Here is a 19,411-nt window from a genome sequence, read left to right on the forward strand (position 1 = left end):
CACCCTAGGAACCAAGCCTCTAATGCATGGAACTTTGGAGGCATTTCCCAACACATCCACAATACTCAGCCTAGGCAGTGGCCATGGCCTATACTTGTTAAAAACAAAACAGCAAACTCTAAAGTTTCAACAAGCAATGTGCTTTAGGAAAAAAGAGAAAAGTCAGGCACCAGGGGCTCACACCTATAATCCTAGCTACTCAGGAGGATGATATCTGAGGATCACAATTTGAAGCCAGTCTGGGGAGGAATGTCTGTGAGATCTCATCTCCAATAAACTATTCAGAAAAGCCTGAAGTGGCACTGTGGCTCAAGTGGTAGAACGCTGGCCTTGAGAAAATAAAGCTTAGGGACAGGACCCAGGGACAGAACCCAAACCAGAGTTCAAGCCCCAGGACTGGGGGGAAGGGGAGGGATTTGCTGGGAGTAGTGGGCACCCGTAATCATATCTGTTAGGAGTCTGAGGCAGGAGGATCCAAGTTTGAGGGCAATCTAAACTACATAGGAAGAAGATTCCCCCCAAAAAAAAGAAGAAGAAGAAGGAGGAAGGAAGGAAAAAGGAAGGAGAATGAGAGAGGAAAGAAGGGAGGAGGGAGGAGAAATATATTAAATAGACATAAAATCATACTGATATATATTTATATTTATATATATGTAACCCTTGATATAATGCCAAGCCCTCAGTTCCAGCCCACAGAGAAGAAAACCCCTAATCCATTTACATTTGATACATACATTGTCTTGGCTGCTGTATTTACTCCTTTAGCAATTCAATGCCTATAAAAGCAAACACAGTTCACTTTGGGGGTCAGAGGCATCTCCAGTTCCACCTACTCACTTGAGCCTCTGAAACTTGCCAAGAGTATCATGTTACCAACCATCGCCCAGCCAGGAAACCTGACCAGCAACCTAAAGAGGAAGATTTCCCTTATCTATGGACCACAAAGACTGCCAGGCCCTGGAACAAGGAAGGGCGATCCTGTGCTGTCAGTCAGAGGCAGCACCAATCAGAAGGTCCTCCTCCCTCTCCCAGTGATGGTTCAGCTCCCTGCCACCTCCAAGCAAATCAGATCCAAACAGGAAAAGTGGCAGCGACAAGTCAAGTCTTCATTTTAATACAGACCTTATTTCTTTCCTGGTGCAGAAGTCTTATTAAAGAAACAGCAGGATGCTGACAGGAAAGTGTTTGTAAGGAGAAATAACACTTATTATAACAAGTCAGAACAGCAGGCAGATAGGTTTGTTTGTTTGTTAATTATATCTGGTTTTATTTTCTAATGAGTGCCTTAAGAAAGGAGGGGATCATTCTCGCAGCTGTTTGAAACCAACTTTGAAATCCTCTTAGAGGATGGGAGCAGTAGTCACAGTCTTGTTCTACAAAGCAAGAGGAGAGCTCTCTCCCCCTTTGGGCGGTCAGATCTGTGAAACTTAATGATGCATAATCCTGTGGATAGAGAGCTAAATTCCTGCTTTAATTGATGCCCAAGTCAATATGAAAGCTTTTTGCTCACCACTGCGGAAGGTACCAGTGGAGACATACACACATTGCATATGTAATTTGACCACACTGATAAAAACATATCCCAATGCTCTTTTCCAGGCATGGTATTTCCAGATAAACAAAGTATATTTGACTTTAGAGGAAAGTACAAACCAAACTGTATCCACATTTCCTTTTACCAAAGGCCTACATAGCCATGAATTGGAAAAGATCTACAACTGCTGTTGGCTTGTGGGTGGAGCCTTGCAATGTGGCCCAGGCTGGTCTTAGACTCCTGGATTCAATGGATCTTCCTACCTCAGCCTTCTGAGTAGCTGAAACTACAAATGTATACCCAGAGGGGAGGCTAAAATGGGAGGATCCTATGAAGCCAGGAGTTTAAGGCCAACTTCAAACAAACAGGAGAAGGGGGAAATATGACCAAAACAGAAGACAGCATAGTTCATGTCTTAGCGTTTTTAAGCCTAGAATTAAATTTCATATTATATATTCATAGTGTGGATTAACTCTCTCTCTCTCTCTCTCTCTCTCTCTCTCTCTCTCTCTCTCTCTCACACACACACACACACACACACACATACACAATGATTGCTCCAAGAACAGATCAATGTGGATACAGTGGCTTGGATTATTTTGACCAGAGCAAAAATATCCAAGGCAGATGATTTACAAACATTAAGAGGCAAAGTACAGTTTGTTGACTAGTTGATCCAAAGCATCCATTCAGTTCCTCGTGACTGCCCACCTTTCCTTTTCCCTTGGTGCCCCTCCCTTCCCACCACCATCTTCAAAACTCTGCTTGCACTGATGCCTCCCAAGGAAGCCCTCCCTGGTTAAATGCCATGATTCTTTCATTGATACAGCTAATGTAGCCATGTCTTGCATTTGGCCCTGAATGGATCCAAATGAACCCAAATTGCATCTGGGTACATTTGTCTGTATCTTTATTTCATCTAGCCTCTCACAATGAAATTCTTCAGGACAGTACTGTATGTTGCACTCGCTGGATGTGTCCCCCAAGTGCTTACCTTCCAGGGAAAGGGCCCTCAGAAATAGTGCCCATTGACCTTGATGAGCTTCAACTGAATTGATAACCTCGACTTCCAGTCCATTCTAAATGTTCTAAAAGGAGAAGATCATATGTGTGAATGTAATATGATTCTTTAAAACCTCTCCAAGTCTATTTCTTCATCCATTATCATGTAAATTTTCTTTCCCTTATCTCCTCCCCTTTCCCTTTCAAAAACTATCCTAGCTTCCATTGAATCGAGGACTTCTTCAGGTTTGTTTGAACTGTACTAACAAACAAAATCCAGCCCATGGCTGATGTGGGACCCATTCAGCACGGACATCAAGCTCAGCCACGGTCTCCTCCAGGGGACGGTCTCCCCCATACTCTGAAGTTGATGTAGTAGACACAGCTTTGGGGTGTGCAGCAGAATTAAAGGATCTGAAGTCCTCCAGCCTCTAGGGAGAAGGAAGAAAATAGAATTTTTTTTATTGAATTCTCAGGCCCATGGAATTCAGGCATGGTTAATTCAAGAAGGGGATGAATTATCATAAGACAAGAGATTGGAAACTGATTTCCTAGGGATTAAAGTAATGGAATTTTTTTATTTGAGAAATTCTCAAGATGGAATTTCCAGCCCTCTTTTTTTATTAATACCACCATATTCCAGAGCCTGTCCAGAGGCTGTCTGAGCAGACACTTTTAGGCTCGTCTGTTGGAATTAGTACATGGCAGGATTTGAGAAGGAAGGAAATTGAGTGGGAAGAAATAAATCTTTATGTCATCTGAGAGCCAAGGAGAAAAAAATCCAATCTGAAAAAATGTTCCTAATTAGCTTTCTCCTTCAGACCCTCACAAATCCTCTCCTTGAGTTTTCAAGAAAAACCATGCAGAAGTCACACTGGCCATAACAGAGGCATGTATGAGAACAAGCAGACAGGTGTGGGGCTAGGAAAGGAAACAGGCACAAGGTTGGACAGCTAAAAAATGCTCAAGGAAAGGACTTCTGGCTTCTATGGATGCTGTGGTCTGGCAGCAAGAACTAGAAGGCAGAGGTAGAAAGCAGTAGGCCAGGTGTCCAGAGATCCATGAAGTCATGGATCTCCAAATTATGCCTATGCTCAGAAGGATCTAACAGTGTTTGAGAACCAAGAATTGTGTGCATTTGAATTGTTTTTGTCTATCCTATTTTATTTGCTTTCTGATTTGTAATACTCCCAACCCCGTATATGGTACCATATACATATACATATATATGTATATATATCCATATATACCTCAAAAGCTCCCCACACCCCAGTGATCTTAGCTGCACACCCCTTTTCACTCTCAGGTAAGAATTTTGTCAGATGACCACAGCAGGTAGGCCACATGCATACGTTTTTCTGTGATATCTCATATATTATCCTGTGTCCCAACGAAGGTATTTTCTTGTACTGATTTTCACTGAGGTCTAACTTCTAGAAATTTTCTGTTAACTTGCCTCCATCTATTCCTTGGGTAAGGGCAACCTAAGAATGGTACTGTTGTGCATGTGACGGTGCTGTTCATGTCTTTCTTGATAGATCTGGTGTAACTGGGACCTGGGTTGCTGCCTACTGAAGGCCTAACAGTAGCTCTGGGCCTTGCTTAGGTAATTAGGATGTGCATTTTTATTTGTATGCCATGTTTGCTTTATTCCTTAAGTTTATTCTGAGAAATGGAGCAGTAATACAGTGCCAACTTATTAAAACAAATTTTAGCCCGCCCACCATTGGTTTACAGCTGTGATCCTAGCTCTTTTTTTTGTTTTCTTTCTGTCTTGTCTGTCATGGGGGCTTGAACTCAGGGCCTGAACACTGACCCTGAGCTTTTTTGCTTAAGGCTAGCACTCTACCACTTTGAGCCACACCTCCACTTCTAGCTTTTTGGTGATTAATTGAAGATGATAGTCTCATGGACTTTCCTGCCTGGGCTGGTTTTAAACAGAGATCCTCAGATCTCAGCCTCCTGAGTAGCTAAGATTACAGGCATGAGCCACCAGCATCCAACTAATCCTAGCTTTTAGGAGGCTGAATCAAGAAGATTTGGGTTCCAGGCCAGCCAGAGCAAAAACATCTATGAGACATTATCTCAATAAAAGAAGCTGTGTATGGGAAGTGAAAAATAGGAAGACTGAGGCCCAGATACAGGTCTGGGCAGGAAGCAAATCCTACCTAAAAAATAGACAGGATGCCAGGCATCCGTGGCTCACACTCGTGATCCTAGCCACTTAGAAGGCTGAGGTTTGAAGATCGTGGTTAGAAGCTGGCCCAGGCAGAAACTCTGTGAGACTTCTATCTCCAATAAATTACTCAAAAAAGCTGGAAGTGACCCTGTGGCTCAAGTGGAAGAATACTCACCTTGAGCAAAAGCAGCTCAGGGACAGCACCAAGGCCCCAGAATTCGTGTGTGTGTGTGTGTGTGTGTGTGTGTGTGTGTTTTGTTGTTGTTTTGTTTTGCTTTTATTTATTATTATCTTTTAAAAAGTTATACAGAAGAGTTCCGCTTATTTTATTTTTTCAGCTGACTATAAAATCGTCCTACAAAATCAGAGTAATGCAAAGAAAACAAACTTTCAGAGAAAGAATAAATGTTCAAGTAAACATATTATTGGCAAAATGACATGACATTAATGTTGATCAGTTAGTTACCCAATTCATAGATAAGATTAGCTTAGCTGGTCTTCATAGATTATCATAGCAACAAATGCTAGAATACACAATAAACACCAAAATTTATACTGAGGGAATTTTAATCTGGCACTTTCTGTGCTAGGAGATGTTCATTCTAAAACTGTAATATTGAAAAATGCAACATAAACAAGATATATACGTCTTCATTTCTGGTCATCTTAATTGTGCCAAGATTTTAGTAATAGTCATAACAAAAAGAAAACATTTATTCAGGACAGAATAGAAGCTAAGGGTGCAGCACATACTCAGTGTATGAGCTGAGCTCAATTTCCAGTACCACTCCATCTTCAAAAGAAGGTGAAATATGAGTAGGGATCTCTACCAGGCTCTAGGATTGCAGTTATTGTTAGGAAGGGGGGTTAGGATTGGAGCTAGAATGAAGCCCAGTATGTAACAGGTAGATTATCACATGGTAATTTAGGCTAACTATTCATGCATATAAATACAAACATATATACATGTATACATATATATATATATATATATATATATATATCAAAAGAAGCAAATCTTGATAAACAGCAATAAGCCTCAGGAATTCAGAGAGAAGAGTCTTAAATCCAAAAGCCCAAAGCCAGGTACCAGTGTCTCATGCCTGTAATCCTAGTTACTCAGGCGGCTGATATGAGAATCATGGCACAAAGCCAGCCCAGGCTGGAAAATCAGAACTGTGTCTCAAGTGGTAGAACACTAGCTTTGAGCAAAAGAGCTCAAGGACAGTGCTTAGGCCCTGTGTTCAAGCCCTAGAAACAGCACTCCCCCCACACACACACACAAAGTAGGAAGTCCAAATGTTATATCCCTCCCCTCCCCACAATTTTTATACTGAAGCCTAATCTCATCATGAGATAAGATTAGGATGTGGGTCTTGGGGATATGATTAGGCCAAGAGGACAAAGTCTCTATGAATGGATCATGTTCCAGATAAAAGACACCCCAGAGAGCTACCATGTGAGGACACAGCAGGAACACACATCACTTCCATGAACCAGAAGTGAGCCTCACCACACACCAAGCCTGCCAGTACCTTGATGTGGGCCTTCCCAGAACTGTGAGAAGCCAAGTGCTATGGTTTATAAGCTGCCCTGACTATGGAATTTTACTACATCAGCTCAAACTCACCAAGATACAATCCAAGCTGTCATGGCCCTCTTGGTGGAGCCAGGGTTGAGCCCATTATATCAAGTTTGCAAGTCAACAGTGAGTCAATGAATGTGTGGTGTACACCCATTCCACCAGAAGCTGGTCCAATAGAGATAAAGGACTAGGGTGTAGCTCAGTGGCAGAGTGTTTACTGACAGTATATGATGTGAACCAATCAAAAACAATTAAAGTGGAGTGAACAAGCTGTGTTCACACCTTCACACAGCTCCAACCCAAGTAAGCAGAGGACTCACACATGTGACTCCTTGCTTATGAGACACCAGCCCTGTCCTACTAGCTAAGTGACAGGCACACTCTCAGAGAAGATGAGAAAGTAGAATTCTCTCTGAGCACTGATTGAGGCAGTTGGGAAAAGAAAAACATCCATCAAGGTTGTAAAGGAAGCCATCTTTCATCAGTAAGAGTATATCACAGAGTTGCAAGGTGAAAGTATTGAAAACACGGCTTAGGATAGAGGTCCCAGTGTTCACTGGATGGCTGCCTAAATTCCCAAAATTCTTCTTCAGACTCTTTATTCAGGATGACATTGACAAAAGAGAATCTTAGGCTACTTTCTAAGCTTCTAAAAGTAAAGAAATATGTACTATAACTTGGCCTTGCTTTTAAGCAACCCCAATCTTTAAAATCTAAGCAAACAGATAGAGCACTGAAAAATACTTGACTTTATAAAACATCTCGCCACAAGATGGCCTTAGAAAGTAAACTCCCATAGTAGCACATTGGAGGCTGAATTTGATTTACAAAGAAAGGATTTATATGCAATATCTTCCACACAGCTTACAAGGGAGCCTTGTAGTGATCCAAAGTCATAAATAAAATAAGCAAGCATCCTTCACCGGCATTATTCAATTGAGAAATGTAGAAGCGCCATAGAAACAACAATCTTCATGTCACTGGCTATATTATTAGACTGCAGCTTTTCAGTTTCCTATCTGTTGACAGGAAGCTGATCTGAAGAAGGAAAGAATCAGACAGCATATACCTATAGGATCATTTCTTCACCCCAATGAATATTAGTCAGAGCCAGTATGTCTACACATAGTTACTTGCATTGCTGTGACAAGTCTGAAGTCACAGATTAGCATAATTTCTAGGAAAGTTATAGAAGGAAGTATTTAGATGATTTGTGAACACTTAACAATTTAAAAAGTGATCAATCAGAGTCAATACACTAAGAAAACAATCATGACAGATGATGGTTTTTTTGTTTTTGTTTTTGTTTTTGTTCTTGTTTTTTTAGAGTTCTTATGCCACTAGAGATTTTCCATACATGAAACCCAAATTTTGGTTAAGTCATTAAATCATCACTGACATAATGAAAAAAATACAAGTTTGATGAAAATTCAGGTGTGTAGGTTTGTATTTTCTTGAGTGAGTACCCTAAATGTGGGTGAAAAGGTTCGTGGGAACTTGAAGGGAGGTCCCTAAGTGTGTTTCACAGGGCTCCTTTCTGTGGACATTTTAACAATGCCTGGGACAAAGATTTAGAAAGTTCTATTATCAAGATCACGTAGTATACAAAGCTGGAAGGTTAGTCTATTAGATAACAAAAATTTGTACACACACAAAAATCTCCAGTAAAAGTAAAGAGAAGAATCAAAACAAACAACCTAGAGTCTATAAGGGATAAAGGTACATGTTTACACTTAAGATTTTTTTTGGGGGGGATCCAGTTGTGGGGTCTGAACTCTGGGCCTGGGCACTATCCCTCAGCTCTTCAGCTCAAGGCTAGCGCTCTATCACTTGAGCCACAGCGCCACTTCTGGCTTTTTTCTTTTTGCTTATGTGGTGCTGAGGAATCGAACCCAGGGCCTCAGGCATGCAAGGCAAGTGCTCTACCACTGAGCCACCTTCCCAGCCCGTACACTTAAGATTTTATGTAAAGACAAAATCTGGCTTGATAGAGGTCCATGTGACAGAGAACTAAGTGCTTTGGTTAATCTCTGATCTTACATGGTCCCTTAATAAACTATGAATCTTAAAAGCAACAACAAAAAGCTAATCGATTTTGGGCAATTATTATTTATTTTTCTCCTTAGTTATCCAGGGCTTATATTTTCCTTATACTCTCCTGAATTTTCCAAATTTTCTACAATGAGCATATGTTATTTTAATGAAGAGAAAATGTTATTCTTAGCATTTGAAAATATTGAAGCACTATGATACATAGAGAGGTAAAGAACACTTCTGGAAGAGGAAGAGGGGATATTAGCTTGTGTAAGTTTACACAATGATGGTGGATGTGGAAGCAGGGAGAGGGGTGTGGATTTGAAAAGAGACCAATTTGAATGTGGAAGGGAAGGTAGAGGGAAAGGCCATGGTAACCCCAAGTTCTTAGCAGTGGCGAGGCTAAACGCTTCAGTTAGAAAGGGAAAGTGAAAAGAGTAAGGAAAAGTACCCAGGTGTGGTTCTGACTGTATTATGTCTTATGTGAAATAGAAAGTCAGATCTGTGTGTCTAGACAGAGCTCAGAAGAGACACTGGAGCTGAGGAAACATACAAAATAAGAGAAGAACGTCTCTGACTGGGCCTCAATTGTTTTAATATTTATTTTCCTGGGAAGATTAGGATAAAGCTGCAAAAAAGACACAAAATGAACAATTCATGAAGATGGAGGAAACCGGAAGAGTCTTGTATCTATGAAATCAAGAAAAAACACAATGTTTGATGAGGAAGGAAGTAGTCCCACAGTAGGGACTACTGTAAGAGATCAAGGAAGATTTTACTGACTGATTGGGCAGTTCTCTGATACTAACCTGAGTTGTAAGGGGGGGAATAGACAAGCAGGGTGAGCAAGTGTAGAGAATTCTTTCTAGAAGTTTCGGTGAAGGGGAAAAGAGACTAACTGCAGGAGAAAGCAGTGTATGGAATACAATGGCCTGTACTCAGTCTCTACTGCTCCTGGTGGGACTCCGGTGTCTGTTTTGAAGCTGATGAAATGTGACTGTGAAGAGAGGGCTGGGAGACTTGCCTGTGAAGAACTGCTGGCCACAGGTGGTCACGAGAGGAGAGTACTCTGTTGATGCGGTGAAACCCTGGGAGGCAGAGGAATCAGTGGTCTCGGGCTCTGTGCTGCGCTCTGGGTTTAGAACTCAAACAAAATATTTGTGAAAGGTTGCTAGGATCGTACAGAGGAAACCCTAGGTCAGGCATCTCTGAGATGAGGTTCTTGCTCCAACTAGAAATTGCACAAGCCCCTGTGGATATGGGTGTTCAGAGATCTCTGCTGAGTGAAATCCAGGCCATTTTCTAAGAAAATGTTGAGAGTTGTGTTTCATTATTCAGGCCCTGCAATTAATTCTCAACACCTTATTATTTTCCAAACAAGGAAACTAGATGACGGACCTTACTAAGACTCATCTCTACCAGAAGGGAAGACTGGGGAAGACCCAGGGGTACCAGCTTCCATATCCTTTACAGTATAGAATACCCAGGGGTCAGGCATGGCAGTGTAAGACAGTAATTCCACCTACTTAGGAGGGAAAGAAGAGGATGGCCATTTGAGACCAGACTAGACAGAAAACAGCAAAGACTTTATCTCAGAATCAATCTGGGCAACATGGTGAACATCTGTGATCCCAGTAACTCAGAAGGCAGAAGCAGGAGGATCACAGTCCAAAGCTGGAAGAGATAATAGCATGGGAGACTCTAATCTGACTTATTCTGAATGTATCAATGGAGTTTTGAGAGGTAAGGATTGAGAGATGGTGACAGTCACTTAAAAAAGAATAATGTAGAAGGTCCCTGAGGAGAACTCAGTTAATCCTCTCCATCCCTCTTTTGAAATTAGGAGAAGGCATTTGTGTATTAACATACACTACAATTATTCGTCTGGAACACAGCTTAGACAAAAGGAAAATGGAGAAAATAAAAATATAAACTGTCCCCCCACAGTGCTGTTGGCAGAGGAAGTAGAGAAATGTCCTGCCATATCCCAGACACTTATCTTATCTGAGAAGCCTAGTTAGCCTGGGGCCCCATAAAAAGACCCCCAGGGAGGCAAAATGATTCAAAAAAACAGCCTGGATCTCAGCCAAGCAGCTAAACACAGTTCTCTCATGCTAGGTAGTGGCTCAGAGCCCACCACCAGGGAGTGTTGGGAGGATTAAATAAACCCATGTCTGCAAAAGCCACCTACACAGAGCCTGGCACCAACAGATGCTCAGAGCAAAGCAGATTTCTTTCCTGCTGTGAGGGTTCAAGGGGGTATCTGAAGACTACATCTTTCTGCCAGAACAAGTAACTCCTCAGGGCTTCAAGAAACAAGGTAGGCTTCTAAGAGAGAAAATGACCCCTCTCCACTGTTCAACTGTGTTGTCTCACCAGGAACCCTTAGGATCCACTGTTTCCTTGTCAGCCTATCTTAATTGCAACACCTCCCATGACAATCTTCCACCATTCCACTTTTGTGTTCTGAATTCCCGTGTGTTTTTCTCAGCCTAGTATCTACCTCAGCTTTAGAATCAGGTGATGTGAAGAGCATAAATAGAATACTGCACATTGGCCACCGAACTCATGAAAGAACTCCTGAAGCAATTTGTTCTTGAGAAACAGCAGCTCCAATCCCAAAGAGTCTACTCCTCAAGGCAAGTAAGCCATGTGTACATAACCCAGAGCCCACATGTTCGCTGAAGTAGAGCAGAGGGTCGCAAAACAGCTCCCATCCCATTGGGGAGGAATTCCTCCTTCCCTCTCCCTCCAGCCCCCACACTTCTTTTCACTTTCTTGCACTCATCCCCAATGGCTTCAGTGATGAACCAACCATCTAATCATGTGGAATACCAGGAGATTGGATAAAACCATCTCTCAGTGCCCATCATCTTCCAAGCTCATTAAGAATGAGCACCACAGCACTTTGAAAATACATCTCACAGAAAAGCAGAATACTAATGATAACTAATAATAGCTCTCAGCCTGGGGAGAAAGCAGGTTTTACAGAGGTAAATACAATCACCTGAGGAGTACAATGAGTCTACTGAGGGAAGCAAGTCAGCCTCCACACACTTGTGCTATTTGTACAAGTGATATTCTTTATTCAGCTTCTAAGTCACACCTAGCATTCCAAGTCTGTTTCTCTAACACAAAGCCCCTGGCAGCTTCTTCTCTTTAATATGTACACTACTATCTTGTCTACTGGACAAATATTTCAGCAAAGGGCTCTTTTAACAACAGGATCCAAATAGAGAGAGAAAAGTTAATGTAAGCTTATTGCTTGCTCATTCCTTCAGTATTCATTCCTTCAGCACCATGCCTAAGGCACTGAGATACCAGGGTGAATAAGATACAGCCATGTCCTCTAACTACACCCACACATATTTTAACAACAGAGTTACAGGTGACAGGATGGAGCTCTGTACAATCATTACCTTGGAGCCCCAAAAGACCAGAGGTAAAGCTCACTCTTCACCCAAGAGATAAGGAAGGGTGACTTGGCTGAAAATGCCCATTTCAGATTCATATCCAAGCATCATTTGCTCCACATTCTCTCACTAAGTGACTCATCTTCCCAGATACAAAAGAATGTATTTCTGGCAGGAAACATAGACAGGCTTAGGAGATATGGTACTGGCTGTGTAAGAGGCTTTTAATTGAGTTTTGTTGTTTTTTTTTTTCTTCTGCAGAACAATCTGCAATTATGGTTAAGCTTTTCTTCTTATCAGCTGGCTAATTTACAAATAAAAAAGAAATGGTAACCATTTTTGACCCTAAGGTCTATTAAATTTAAACATCTCCAAGTTGTAGCTTTGCTTTTGAAAATGTGTCTGGTAGACTTTGGAGAAGGTCTGGAGTTAGTTAATACTGTTATAATAATATTTTGAAAATTATATGATAGTTATAATATGATATCAAAATTGGGAGACCTGGGTAAAGAATCTAGGGGATGTGGTATGTAGATATATGACAATATATCTCTGTACTTGTTTTGCAACTCTTCCAAAATTTAAAGTTAGTTAAGAGTAAAAAGTGTCTCTGCTCTTTTCTGGCTCTTTCTCAGCTCTTTCCTTCTCTTCTCTTTCCCAGCTCTCTTCTCTTTCCTAGCTCTCACTTTCCCACCTCTTTCCCAGATGCTCTCTTTTCTAGCTCTTTTCTCTCTTTTCCAGCTCTTTTTCGCAGGCCTTTCCCCACCACATGGAGGACCAAGATGGCCTGGTGCCAGCCGGAACGGAACGATGAATAAACCTACTCCTTACCTGAAGAAAAAAAAAAGAGTAAAAAGCAAATATATGTAAATATACAGATGGTTACCTTTTAGTAGTTTAATGCTACTACAAGTGTCCACAAACTTATTACTAATCATTGACAAGCTGTAGAAGCCTTTAGAAACTTTTGTAACAATTTGATATTTCTGCAGTATTTAAGCATGTTGATTCTTTTGTAGAAATTTATTTTATTGCATATTTTAAGTGTCTGCAATAGGGCTCTCCAGAGAATCAAAGAGAATAAAGATATGTTTTTTGTTTTGTTTTGTTTTTGGGTCCAGTCGTGGGGCCTGAACTCTGGGTCTGGGCGCTGTCCCTCAGCTCTTCAGCTCAAGGCTAGCACTTTACCACTTGAGCCACAGCGCCACTTCTGGCTTTTTTCTTTTTGCTTATGTGGTGCTAAGGAATTGAACCCAGAGCCTCATGGGTGCAAGGCACGAGCTCTACCACTGAGCCACCTTCCCAGCCCAGAATAAAGATATATTTTTAATAGATAAGTAGACAAGATTGATGATAGATGAGATAGGAGAAAGAAAGAAACAAACAAACAAACAAGAAAATAAGGAAAGAAGGAGAAAATGAAGAGATAGAAGAAAAAAAGAAAATTTCAGCAGTTGACTCATGAAATTGAGGAGGCTTAGTGAATCTAGAATCTGATGGATTAACACTGTAGGCTGAGATTCAAGAAAGAGACACCATCCAAAGGCAATCTGACAGCAGAATTCCTTTGCACAAAGTCAGTCTTTGATTTACAGAGGCCTTCAAATAGTTAGATGAAGTCTATCATCCTTAAGGAAGATAATCTACGTTACTCAAGGTTAACTTTAATATAAATGTATCATCAGCAGCATACTTATCCTGTTTGGCTTATGTTACTAGTTGGAAAGTTGATTTCCCTTTTCTGTTCCTAGCTTTTTCCTAGCTCATTTTCTTTTTTTTGTTGTTGTTTGTTTGTTTGTTTGTTTGGGTCCGGTCGTGGGGCCTGAACTCTGGGCCTGGGTGCTGTCCCTCAGCTCTTCAGCTCAAGGCTAGCGCTCTACCACTTGAGCCACAATGCCACTTCTGGCTTCTTTCTTTTTGCTTATGTGGTGCTGAAGAATCGAACCCAGGGCCTCATGCATGCAAGGCAAGCGCTCTACCACTAAGCCACCTTCCCAGCCCCTCCTAGCTCATTTTCTATTGGGATAGAGAACAAGACCATGTTTATCTCTTCCTCCTTCACCCTTCCACTCCCCAGCCCTTTACAAAGCTCTCTCAGCTTCTTTTATCTACAATTTACTAACAGCCACATACAGTTGACACAATGCCTATCAAGCTACTGTCTTGTAACAGAGCCCATATTCCCTTTCCAAGGATAAACGCAAGCTTATCAGAAGGTATTTTTAAAACCACTTTCCTATTACACAGAACACCATGTTAGACAGAGGCACAGGGCGTGGTGCTCAAGAACAGGTGTCTGATGCCAGGATGGCAGAGCAGCCCCCAGCCCCCCCCCCCCCACTCCAGTTTCACCGGGCTGTGTTGAGCCTCTCCCTGGCTTTTGCAGGGACTTTTCTATAAGTCGGTTGTCAACAACTGTACTGCATTTGTTATACTTTAATCTGTTTGTGTTTTGAGGGTTAGGTGCATTATTCTTGTGACTATAGCTACTTTCTAAATTACCTATAGGGAGCAGCTGTTTGGAGCAGGTACCTCAGAAGCCACCTCCTGTGTTTAGACTCCCAACAGGCAAACAAGCTTCCGTGGAAAGACTGATAGATGGTGTTCAGTAAAAATTTAAAGCCTGGGAAAAGCACAGGCCTGGGAGCTAAGAACAAAGCAGTTGAATGATAGTTCCTTCTGGAAGTAAGAATAAGAGCTTTTTTTTTTCTCTTGCCTAGTTCCTGGGGATAAAAGTAAAGCCTAGACTTTGCTGTAATAGTGACTAATTCCCCATATGAAGGCCTCTTGCTTTTGCAAAGTAAATCACTGAAGAGGTAAATGAAAGAATTGACAGAGGAAGAAAGAGAAAACAGAAGACCAAATCTCTAAGTGTTACCTGCATTGCAAACCAGGAGGGAATTTTCAGAAGCAATGAGAGGGACCAGGCCACCCCCAGATCGCCTTCAGACACGTTTTCTTCCTTTCTGACTCACTAGGTTTCTTCAGGAACGCCTGGTGAGAAAGGATTATGCAGCAGAAGCAGGAGCCAGCCTTTCCTGGCAGCAAGGGGCACTTTGATTTCAGATTCTGCAAATCTTCAAGAACAGACTCAGTGTGCTCCAGTTCTAGGCTGGAGGCCAGCAGCAGCTGAGCTGCAGATGAGGCAGATCAGATGGGCTGTACTGTCAGGACTTTCCTGGGGCTACACCTCTCCGGAAGTTTGAAGATGTGGGGACAGGTTTGTCTTCAGAAACGTGTAAATGTCACCAGCCGGGAGTGGCAGATGCCAAGAGGCATCTGAAAACAGATTGCCATCTGGCAATGGGTTAGGCTTCCTGGGACACAGATTAGAATAGTTTGAAACAAAGTGGCGGAAGCAAAGGCTTAGTTTTTCATATATTGTTATCGTCTCTGGGTCATTTCCTGCCTTTGGAATTCATTTCCTTTCCAGGTTTAGCAAAGCCCCAAAAAGGACAAGAAAGAGGTTGGGGTTTGGCTGTGCCGCCAGCCTGTGGAGGGGCAGTTCTGCCTCTGTGCTGAGCTCTCTGCAGGGTTTGCAACCATCCTTTGCTCTCTGTCTGCTCACACTGAGCCAAGAAGGAGAAAACCTCAGGAATGGAGCTATAAATTAGGGAAGGGAGCCATCTCCAGTTGAATCAGATGAATCTTCTCATTCCTGGAAAACAGAAAGAAAAAAAGAGACTAGATTGGCAAGGGCAAAAATGACTATGTGAGGAGCTACTCCACACCAGGACCCTTTTCAAAATCATCTCCCCTCTCCCCTTGATGTATCTCCCCTTGGCCTGGGCCCTGACCTCCTGAGTCACCAGCAAGCCAGCCAGGTACACAGGACATTGGTATTTGCCACACAATGACCCTCTTTGTTATACTTAACTAGCTTTTATTTCACATTTTGTTCCAAAGAGGATTTAAGGCAGCAATAATTGCCTTTCTGGCAGCAGGTTTTAGGCTGGTTATGAGCACTTTGAAACTGAAATGAATCCTTATTGCAAAATCTCCCTGCAGCTCCCAGCATGGTGAGAATACCCACTGTAGTTCTGAATTCTGCGTCCACCCTGCCAAGCTGTGATGGACTTCTGGCTCAAAGGCTGCAAGAATCAGGCAAAATTTAGCACAGTCCCTTGGCCTTTCTCTGAAAAGTTTTGTCTCCAGATAATGATGCACCATCACCCTGTGTTCCCTCCAAAAAGCCAGCTCATACAGCCCTTTGCTGTATTGATGAACCTTGTATAACATGTCCTGGGCCTGCCTGTCTCTAGAATGAGAGGTTGGAGTTCACAGATTTGGAGGAAGGGCTAATTTTGACGCAATCCTCAGTCTATTCTAGTTAATGTAGCAGCAAGTGTGATAAGATGCCTTCACCGTTGTGATCCAGATCTCCCTAAAAGCAAGACCCAGAGCTACCCTGGGGTCAGTTTCAACAGTCTTTGCTCAAGAATGAAGATGTCATCACTTTGGATTCTCATTGTGACTCAGTAATCAACCCAATTAATCTTCCCAAAGAGCTCTGTCTCATCAAGTGTTTGCAGAAGTGGTCCCCAGTGACCTTCCCAGCAATTGTTTCTGCAAAGCAAGTTCTCAGAGGAAGGAAGTAGCTAGGGCAGAAGTGGCTCTATAAATAGTAGGATCAGGAACACCTGTAGAGTCCATTTTCTAACAGTAAGAAGTCCACACCCCTAAGAACTGGAGGGCAATATGTTAAATGAGAGAAGCCTAGCACAAAAAGACAAATAGCACATGATCTGACACATACATGGAATCTAAAACATCGCTCACAGAAATGGAGAGCAAAATGGTGATCACCAGAGGATGGGGAGAATAGAGAACAGGGTGAATGTGTACTAAGTTAGAGTTAGTAGCTGAAGATGTCTACCTTTGTGGCAGTCCAGTGACTATGTAATAAGTATGTTCTAAAAATTTCATAAAAGTTATAAAAGGCCAGGAGCTAATGTCTCATAGTTATAATTCTGCCTACTCAAGGGGCTGAGTGAGATCTGAGGATCATGGTTCACAATCAACTCAAGCAAAAAGTCCATGAAAGACTTATCTCCAATTAAATATTGGAAAGCCATAAATAGAGCCGTGGCTCAAGTGGGAGAGGGCGAGCCTTGTTAAAAAGCTAAAGAAGAGCGCCCAAGCCTTAAGTTCACACATGCACACCCATATATACCAAACAAAGAAAAAACCTAAAAGAATAGACTTTGAATATATTTGCTACAAAGAAATGACAAATGTTGAGAAGATAGACACACTTACTTGATCGCACAGTGGCTATACAGATCAAACTATCACATATTTACTCTTATATGCCCAACTTTTATGTGCCAATTGCTTTTAAATTAACATCAAAAATAAAGTTCATTCTATAACAAAGAAGATGTCTTCCCTAGAGCCCCAAATTTCCTCACCAAAGAGCTTTCTGGCAGATTTAGGCACTATTCTTTCTAGGTCTGACAAATTTGTAAATAATCACTTCTAAGCTTTAGGGAATCCAATTTCAGGGGCCTAGATTCTGCATTTTATCAAGCCTGGTAGGTGTTCTGTGGCCTGAACTTTGTAGAGGATATCACATTAGCACAGATGAACATTGCACCTGGGTTCTAGGCCAGGCTTTGGCACTCTCTTAGACCTTGGGTGAGACCATTTCATTTGCAAGACTGAAGTCCTCAGGACTAGATGAAGTTCTACAAAAGTCTAGCTGGAGACAGGTTCTAAATTATGACACCAATGATCTCAAAAGGTCCAAAGGCCACAACTCCCCAAGTGTGCCCTGAATACTCACTGGTGTTCATCTAGAAGAAAAGCCTAGACTCTCACCAGGCACACTTGTAATCTTAGCTACTCAGAGACTGAGATCTGAGGATTGTGGTTCAAAGCCAACCCAGGCAGAAAATCTATGAGACTTTTATCCCCAATTAAGTGTCCAAAAACCAGAAGTGGTAGAGCACTAGCTTTGAGCAAAAGAGTTCAGGGACAGTGCCCAGGCCCTGAGTTCAAGCTCTATGACCAGAAAGAAAAGGAAGGAAGGAAGGAAGGAAGGAAGGAAGGAAAAAGCAAAAAGCCCAGGACTCTGTTATCCCAGGACTGCAGGTGTGGAACTCGAAGGTCTTGAGCTGCAATAACCATAACAATAACAATATTCGTCTTTGTCTTCTGCCATTCCCAAGTGGAGAAAAGAGATAAGGAGAAGACTAGGTGTACATAGTACTTTGTATGTTTTTTTTCCAATTCTCAATTAACAGTGGTATCATTTCTCCCATTTTGAAGATGAATTAAGGCTGCATGTGTAGGAGAGTGATGAAATGGACTCACTCGTAGAAGGCCCTGAGTTCGACCCCCAGAACTATAAACAACAACAAGAAAAACAACAAACTCATTCCTGAAAAGGCTGCTGTGGCCAAGCACTGGAGGCTCACGCCTATAATCTTAGCTACTCAGGAGGCTGAGACCTGAGGATCGCAGTTCAAAGTCAGCTCGAGCAAGAAATGAGATTCTTATTTCCAAATAACCACCAGAAAACTGGAAGTGGCGCTGTGGCTCAAGTGGTAGAGTGCTAGCCTTGAGCTGAAGAGCTCAGGGACCATGCCCAGGGCCAGAGTTCAAGTTGTTATGGCCTTTCTGAAGGCCTATATGTTTAGAGATTGAAACCTCTCTCCAGCCCTCTCCCACACCTTTCATCCGTTCAATTTCATATTCTCATTCCATTCTTGGCCCTTATCCATCATTGACTTCCATCCAATTCCTAACTGTGCTCATTTCTTATCTCTACAAGTTCTTGAAATCTAAAACATCATGCCACCACTTCTCCTGGTTCCAGAAGGCTTTTACTGGCCTCCAGAGCTGCTGACTTAAAGATCCTAGAGAACTCAGAGCTCGCAAATGATACACATGCATTTGTGCACTTACTGATTTGAACACATACGTATAGACCAACACACGTGCCACGTCTCAGTGGAACTTGGGGCAGAGATTCAGGAAGCCTGAGCCAGCTAGCGCCCTTCTATTAAGAAATGCCCCATTCAACCTCAACCTCCTAATAATAGCAATTATTCTGGGATGCTGGGCACCCCCTAGTGGGAGTAGCGAAAGAGAAGACACGCTGTTTTGATGCCCATCCACCCCCAACTTCCTGCCCCTGAGATGTCATCACCATTATTGGAAGGATTCATTCTGCCCATGATGACTGGACCTTTTGCCCCCATGAAACCCTCCTTGGCTTTGCAGACATAATGAACTAAAATTAGGCAGAAGGCAATTCAGCCAGAACTGCAGGAGGAACTTTCTATGGTGGTCAGCAACTTGCAACCCCGAAATAGCCTTTTAAGGAAAACTAAGGAAGACTACAGCAGGCAAAACAAGAGAGACTGTATTGAAAAGATACGTTTGGAAGTGAGGCGCATGAGGATTGGCTACCTCCTAGATTTCGTATGTGAATATGCACATGATTTATGTTAATACCGTGTGCTACATGGTACCTCTCCTAAGGCCGAGGAACCATCCAACATTTATCCATTTGGGAGTAAATATATGAAGCTCTGGCCCAGCAGAGCTCAGCCCACTTATGGACCCGGCACCACACAGGACTGTGGGATATTCTGAATATATGTATACTACCATCCATTCATTTAAGGATTTCTGCTATAGCCCCTATGACAGGAGAT

The 19,411-nt window shown here is 42.2% G+C and overlaps 1 protein-coding gene across 1 annotated transcript in view; it reads right to left on the minus strand.

Annotated features, from left to right (window-relative positions):
- Positions 1-15,400, minus strand: part of Tmem178a (transmembrane protein 178A) — a 180,838-nt gene extending 165,438 nt beyond the window's left edge. The window contains exon 1 of the mRNA XM_042675558.1: positions 14,626-15,400. The gene's annotated coding sequence lies outside the window, so the exon portion shown is untranslated. The remainder of the gene's footprint in view (positions 1-14,625) is intronic.
- Positions 15,401-19,411: the final 4,011 nt, after the last annotated feature.

Source organism: Dipodomys spectabilis, unplaced genomic scaffold (assembly GCF_019054845.1).
Source record: "Dipodomys spectabilis isolate Male_0828 unplaced genomic scaffold, ASM1905484v1 ptg000026l, whole genome shotgun sequence".
Classification (NCBI taxonomy): Eukaryota; Metazoa; Chordata; class Mammalia; order Rodentia; family Heteromyidae; genus Dipodomys; species Dipodomys spectabilis.